This window comes from Syzygium oleosum, unplaced genomic scaffold (genome assembly GCF_021117445.2).
Source record: "Syzygium oleosum isolate NSW1041296 unplaced genomic scaffold, Sole_v2.1 Sole_v2.10, whole genome shotgun sequence".
In the NCBI taxonomy this organism is placed as follows: Eukaryota; Viridiplantae; Streptophyta; class Magnoliopsida; order Myrtales; family Myrtaceae; genus Syzygium; species Syzygium oleosum.
Genome location: NW_026607494.1, coordinates 11487445 through 11495765, shown reverse-complemented (window position 1 = coordinate 11495765; position 8321 = coordinate 11487445).

Here is an 8321-nt window from a genome sequence, read left to right as displayed (position 1 = left end):
TGCAACACCTTAACATCAATCGCTATGCCGATCCTCCTGTACCTCCAGCCAATCCAGTATGTGATGGGTACAATGATAACCAACACATTGATGCCGAGAATACTGCTGATGATGATGATGATGAAGATTTTCTCCGGCCTTTCTAGTTAAAATTCTCAAAATCGGGGGTAAGCTTGCTTCATAATCTTGATTTTTCATAATTTTACTCATATTCATATGTAAGAACATTTATGTTCGTCCCGAAACGTATTTTTGTTAACCCTTTTGTTATTTTACACCTAGTTCTACATCCATGCATAAACGCTTTTTTTATATTCTGGACTGATTTATGTATCGACATTTCCTCAGGTCTCGACAAAAGTGACTACTTTTGGTGTCCTGCCATCGTACCAAAGCCGCGTCTTCTTCTGTATGGTTTTTTTGCGTCTTCTATGGTTGTCCCGTCTCTTAGTTCATGTTTTGACTGTATTGTAAGATTGGATATCAAATAGTATCATGTCAGACTCTACAACTTTCCTTCTGTTATTTGTTTTAATTATATGTCATTGTGGCTGGTTTATCAGAATTTATGGCTTGTTCATTTTTCTGTTTCAATTATATATCATTGTCTCCTTTGATTGATATGGACAAGAATTTATGGCCGAAATGATATAAAAATAGCGACGAATATTTTAAGCCGAATTTTGCTATCATTAAAGTTTGTCACTAATTTGCGACGAAATTCGCGACGAATTTTCTGACGAAATTCGCGACAAATTTTACGACGAAATTGCGACGGATTTTTGCGACGAATTTTGCAACGGACAGAGTCGTCGCAAATTTGCGACGGATTTTTGCGACGAATTTTGCGACGGACAAAGTTCGTCGCAAATTTGCGACGAAATTTGCGACGAATTTGCGACGGACAAACGTTCGTGGCAAATTTGCGACGAAATTGCGACGGATTTTTGCGACGAATTTTGCGACGGACAAACGTTCGTCGCAAATTTGCGACGAAATTGCGAAGGATTTTTGCGACGAATTTTGCGACGGACAAACGTTCGTTGCAAATTTGCGACGAAATTTGCGACGAAATTGCGACGGATTTTTGCGACGAATTTTGCGACGGATTGAGTTCATCGCAAATTTGCGACGAAATTTGCGACGAAATTGCGACGGATTGAGTTCGTCGCAAATTTGCGACGAATTTGCGACGAATTTTGCGACGGAATATTTGCGACGAATTTTGCGACGGACTATGTGCCGTCGCAAATTTGTGACAAATTTTGCGATGAATTTTTTTTCGTCGTAAATTTGTGACGAACTTGAGAATTTTCCGTCGCAAAATTTTGCGACGACCTAGTAGCGACGGAATTTTTTCCGTCGCAAATTCGATTTGCGACGGATTTTTCCACATTTTCCGTCGCAAATTTCGTTGCTAATCCAGTGTTTTTTTGTAGTGCATTCTAGGTGGGCTATGTCCCATGATTCTTGCTCTTTTAATTGGGTTGCTCGATTCTCTCAAACCCTTTGAGATTTGTTATGTTCCGAAGCTTCACTTTTGCCTCAATGAAATGAAAAAAAAAAAAAACATTACCGACCAACCAAACAACTACGTCGGTGATAGCATACATTTCGTTGAGAAACGTCCCTAGTGCTAGTGAATCTTTTCGTTCCAATTATCAAAAAGAAGGGAGGAACAATTGGCTACTGATTGATTCACGCAGCCGATTTGGTGTTTTGACTCCCAACTTTGTGTGAATTTTGGTGGAGGCACCCCCGATTTTGCCCGACCAAGACCCGTGGTTCGCTACGAGGTCAATTCTGCAATTCGGTGAGGTCTCAAAAATGTCCAGCCAAGTTTTTTTGCTCCCTCCATAAAACATCAATAAATTATCAGCTGCCACTGCTTAGGATGGCCTATCGCCATGCCAATTGCTAGCTGTAGAGGTTGGTGGAAGGTTGAAGAATATGTGTCCAACCACAAACCGACACCTTAAGTTGGTAGCCTTCTTCTTGTTCCGAGTAATTGAATGGATCAGTTCAGTTTCGTACCCCTCGGGTCCGAGTCAAACGGGGTCCGAGCCATAAATTGAATTAATTTAACTGGGTCGGTGTATGATCTGCATTTGATCTCGGTCAACCAACGTGTTTCAACATACGAGCGAGGTTTGTTTCGACAGACCGTTTGCTCACCGATTGCCAGAATAATTTTTACCCATGGAAGAAATGAAGGAAGCTCGAAATGCTTGGTGTTTCGTATTGTTGCGTAATTCTCCGGAAATACTACAAAATTTTCTCCATGGAATAGGAGTGTGCGGTTGAGGAGGGAAATATAACTGAGAGCACTCGTATTTTGGGCTGAACAGGGAAACAAAGGAGCGATGCATAACAATCCGAAGCAGTCCTTCACGACTAACAAGTCCAAGGGCTTGACTAGTTGGCCCGGCCCAATTCGACATGCATGAACCATTCATGAAAGTTTTTTGTCTAAAGGGAAAGAAAGAAAGAAAGCAGTTGTGTACGATAGATTCTTCAACTTATATATTTGTCGAGACTGGAGAGGCAGACTAAATCGGTGCAACTTATTAGACTTCTTGAACAGTGCTATAGAAATCGATACTAAATGTCCCCCCTGTAATTGTACATGCTCCCATAACAATAACATATTTCAGTTCAAGCATTTGTTCATATAATCTTACTAAAGAATGAGCCATCTTCATTGTTACTGTGCCCGCTGTTAAAATGAGGTATGCCTGTCTAGGACACGATCTCGGTACCAGTCTATAACAATCAAAAGAATGACTCTAGTTATTAAATGATTGAACAATTAGGAGCAATTTACTTAGAATACTTAGTTAACATTCATAAAAAGTATCTAACGAATTATGAGTTCGATACATTCTGTTGAGCATATGCAGACAATCACTCCTTTACAAACCTCGTGTGGGGCTAATAGTTTTCATTTCACATCTTGAGGAAAACCATTTTCTCTCCACTTAGCCTTATCCCCCTTTAGGTGTATTTTAGTGATACGTTTTATAGGTACTAGAAGATCATTGCCGCATTTTGCTCAAAGGATTGAAGGGAGATAGTGCATCAAGCTGTTTGCAAGGGCCAACTTGATCCTCTTCCCCAAGGATCCTAGATGAGGGAACCCTAAGAGAGAGGAAGAAGTGTAAAAACTAGAATTGTTGAAACTAGCATATTGGAAGATCAATAGACCAAAATAACCATGAGTAGCTACGATATTTCAAGTTTCTTCCTCTTGAACCGAATCTGTAACCTTGATTAGCAAATTCATTTTCTGTGGTTTCCCTAATTAAACTAAAGGTTAGCAAGGAACCATGCATAACACTAGAAAGAGGAGGACTTAATGATTATTCGTTCGCCGAAACAAGAAGTCAAAATTTTGGTAGATAGGGACCCCATAAAAACTTCTTTTGAGGAATGGGCCAAACCTGGTCATTTCTCAAGGACAATAGCTAAGGGCCTTGATTCTACCACTTGAATCTATAAATAATTAATATATACGTGTTCTCTTTAATGTAAGACATAAAGTAGTGACGTCTAGAAACTTTAAATTGAGATATTAATAAATTCGCTAGGTTGAACAAAAAATGGTTTTTGCATCAATTCAAAGGCCGGAAAAGGTTGTAGAAGATTGAAAAGGTCCGTTGCGCGTCTGATGGCTATGTACCATGCATAACACTGAATAGGGAGCCACCGAATACAATAGCTACACCTAACATGTGAAATGGATGCATAAAGATGTTGTGCTCAGCTTGGAATATAATTATGAAGTTGAAAGTACAAGAAATTCCTAGAGGCATACTATCATAAAAACTTCCTTGACCAATTGGTTAGATCAAGAAAATAGCAAAAGCAACCACAACAAGAGCTGAATGGCAATCCAAGGGCGCATAACGAGACAATTGGTCCCAAGGGACAAAGTAAGCTAGGTTAGCCGAAAGATGGTCATCGGTTCAAGTATTCAAGGTGCCCCTACTTTTTCAAGGTAAGAAGAGGTAAAAAAAAATGCCCCAAGCCAATGTTCGAGTACCAGGCTCTATGGCGCTCAAATAACCCAAGCTATAGTCCTACAAAAAGCTCGAATGACCTTCAACAAAAGGGTACCTAATTCTTTTGAAGCTCCTTTTCATCATAAATGATCTGCTTGCCCCGAAATCAGCTAGCCTAATGGGGAAATCCCAATGAATTTGGCCTTTCGATACAATCAAATAGAAAGCTCTAAGGGCGCCATATTCTAAAAGCCCAAACTATGTGATTGAATAAGTCATCATCTATCTGTTGTGGGTCTTCATAGCTCTCGTTTGACACCGAATAAAGCAAATCTTGGTTTTCGTTTCCCTTGTGATGGACCTAGAAGAGGGGGGACACGTCAAGTATCCACTTGGGATCATGTCTTTTTAGGCCTATTTTGAATGTACAATGCAATTTCGGTAGTTAATTTTCATTTCAGTTGGAAAATGTAGTCAGATATTTGGGGTAGTACTAGTGATCAAGAAGTGGTAATTCATATGACATAAGGGAACTTTGCGCAAAGTTCCATCACTATTAATGGGTGGCCCTAGGAAATGGCATTTAGGACATTAATCCCGAGAAAAAGAGAATGCATATAAGATACGCCGACTAATGAGCTGTCCAACATGCCGGCAATTCGCCGCCGGTGGCAAATAAACTAGGATCGACCAAAAGGCTTATGTCATAGTTTCTGCGTAACTAATATTAGAAATTTCATCATTTAATTAATTACTTCAACAACATAAAAAAATAAAGAAGGGTTTTCCATCGGAACTAATATGGATCACGTTTCATTTAGCTTATATACACAGGGCCCGCCATAGAATGTTCCGGCAAAGCCTTACATATTGTCAAAATAATATTAATGGTCAATCAATATTCCGAGTCGTACTGTGTTGTCTAGAAAAAAAGAAAGTCAAGGCGTTGGGCTCGAGACGTCGTCGTTCGGCAAACCGGCTGGTAAGTGCACCTTGGTGTTGGCAGCGGTGACAACCATGAGCGAGAGAGAGAGAGGACGACGGAGAGCGAGGACAGGACCAGCGTGAGCGCATGGGCGAACCCACCCTTCACCTCCCGCGCATACTCCACCAACGCCAAGGCTAGTGCTGTTAGCGGGAACGAGTACGCCAACCACGCCACATTGTACTTCCTCATCGACTTCTTGAACAGCGACGGCCTCGTCTCATGCATGATTAACCCACGAGTTTTTATTAACGTGTGTTGATTGCTCAAAGCTAATCGAAAGTACAAAAAAGAAAACGACCCGATTTACGATTAATTGCGTGGTATAAGTGAAAATGATGTTGATACCTAACTTTGCTAAGTTAGGGGAGGGACAAAAAAGTAGAGAAGAGACTAGGGCATCCAAATTAGTTGAAAGTACGCGCGAAAAGGACCAAATATTTAATTAGATCGAGCTTTGCCTAATCTAAATTTTAAATGCTTGGCCAATGCCTGTCGAGACTAATGAAAAGATGCTTGACGATGCAAGTGAACATTGCTAGGGGCCGTTAACACTAGTGGAGTGACAAACATGTGATTACTCTTGGTAAAAAGCCAAATCAAAGCTCAACTTTTTGTCCCTTAACAAGCGCGTTTTAGAGCCCATTTGTTTGAAGGAAACTGTTTTTCAGAAATTATTTTCCGACTTTTCGGTATTTGGATGATGGAAAAAATATCAATCTATGAAAAACATAATTTGTGGACAGAAAACAACAAACTTAGAATGAGATAAAATGACTTCCCTTTCTAGTAAGAAGGAAATTACTCTCTAAACACCAAACAAATCAAAACTAAACAATATTCTTTGAAAATAATCTTTATAAAAAATATTTTACTTTATCATAAAATTTTCAATGAAACAAACACATCCTCTCTCCTTTTATGGGTGTTTTCCGTGTAGTTTTTAAATGGGTTTCTACTGTATACGTAATTATGTAAGCTTTACACGGACTACGTAGGAGGGAAGACCGTCCACTCAGAAAATAATATAATTGGCCAAGATCTGTTGGAGGCGACCGACAAGAAGATCCATTAGTCAGCCTTATTGTAGTTAAAAATTTCAAGGTTTGTGGCATCAATATGAGAAGATGATGCAAGAACCATTAGTTCTGTTTTCTCACAACCAGTGATTGATATTCATTCTGTACTGTGACCGAGCATCTGTAGACATAGCTAAAGGAGGTGATTGAATTACCAGGGACATGAAGAGGAAGAGTGACAGAAAGAAGAGCATCTTGGCTGAATCGTCGAAGCTTCCGGAGATGGAATCCCAAGCGACGCTCGCCATGCTCGGGGTCGCAACGAACAAGAAGAAAGCCGTCCATAGTTTCACTGGCAGGCCCTTGTTCCCCGTGAGCCTTTGACAGAGCGCAATGAATATCACGAGATAATGCGTCATCCCTAACGTGAACATGAATATCGCGCTCTCTCTCCACCCCATTTGGGCTGCTGTCCTCGCCCCCACCTAGTCATGGCCACGGTTCGGAACCGGTGGGTTCCAGTTCGGAACCGGCAGTTCCGGTTCGTGGCCATGTGTGAACCGGAACCTGAACCGCCCCTAGCGGTTCCGGTTCCGGTTCGTAATTTAAAAATTAAAAAAATAAATTATGAAATAAAAAAATAATGAATTATAAAAATATGAAATAATGAATTATTCAATATAAATTATAATCAAAATGAAAATTATAGAGGTGATCGGTTCCCGGTTCCGACCGGGAACCGAACCGGTAAGACCGATCCTTTAATTTTAGAATTAGGAACCGGACTGGCAAATCATAGAACCAGGAACCGGACCACTGGTCCGGTCCGGTTCTAGGTGGTCCAATGGAACCCTTTGCTCTTAACTAGCAAAGGATCGTAGCCACAAAAGGCATATAACTTCACATGCTCATAGCTTGGCTTGGGTTTTATAAACAACCCCTTTGATGATCTCTTCATTCCCATTCAATGTGGGACTCTTGGCATTTGCATGAAGACGAGCCAAAAGTCTCACATTGAAGGTGTTCAAGGCAAGCCGAGAGTCCCACATCGAATGGGAATGAAGAGACCATCAAAGGGGTTGTTTATAAAACCCAAGCCAAGCCTTGTAATTAGAGTTCAATGCACCCAAGCCAAGCATTGTAATTGGAGATCAATGCACTTACAATGCATGGCAATTAGAGTTCAATTTGTTTTATAAAAAAAAATTAAATAAATAATTTTTTATTATTATTATTTTTTTAAAAAAATAATTTGGAACCGGAATCGGCGGTTCCGGTTCCGGTTCCGAACCGCGGGCCCGGTCAACGGGCCGGCCCCGGGTTTGACCGGGCCGGTTCCGAGCCGAAACCGGCCCGTGGCCATGACTACCCCCACCAAGTTCCCGATCACTGACAGTTGACATGTCGGGTTCACTACCGTCGATAGGAACCTCTTGCCCTTCGTGAACCATTGCCCGTATATCTTAATGTCGGGTGCCACCACCGGTACTACAAAGATCCACCAAGGGACATGGTACAGCGAGGTTTTCTGGGCAATGAAGGGGCATGATTGGAGGAGGAGGAGCCACGAAATCCACGGCGCGAACAAGTAGTTCACACCAACGTGGTGCAAGAACTCGGACTTCACCATCTTGAAGTGGAATAGGTGTTGTAAAAATAAATGGCTTCGAATCAAAAGAGCAATCAAGTCGGACTTTAAGGCGTGATATCACTTTCCTTAAGAATTTATTTGCCCCACAATGTTGCTAATGGTCACTGGCAAAAATCCTCCAGGATACAACAAAGTCTCAAAATGAGAATACTAGATAGCAATTCTAATATTTCTCCAGGGTCTCTCTAGGAAACAATTGAAAATGATGGCTGTAGTTTTCGAAAGAAGACTTGAAAAATTGATTTCTATTTTTTCTTCTTGCCAAAAACTGACATATATAGAAATCGGTCTTAAAGAACATAGGCAACTCTTCACGAAAGGTTGCAAAGCTAACAAAGATATTCCTTCGGAAGAAGTTGCAAACTGAACAAATGCAACCCTTCGGGAAAGATTGAAAACTGAACAAGTATAATCTCCAAAAGTTGTCTTGAAAAGACACATGTAAAATTCGGAATAAAATAAAATATATATATAAATAAAATTCCGAATTTTCATAATTTCAAAAATTATTTAATAAACAAAAAACAACCTTTCGACTAATAAAGATTAATGAGATAACCTTACGAAATAAAATAAAATATAAAGGGATTAGTGCTAATTAAACCATGGCCAAAATCGCGCAATTATTCGCGCACCCGCACGCGGGTATTGTGTGGACTAGCACA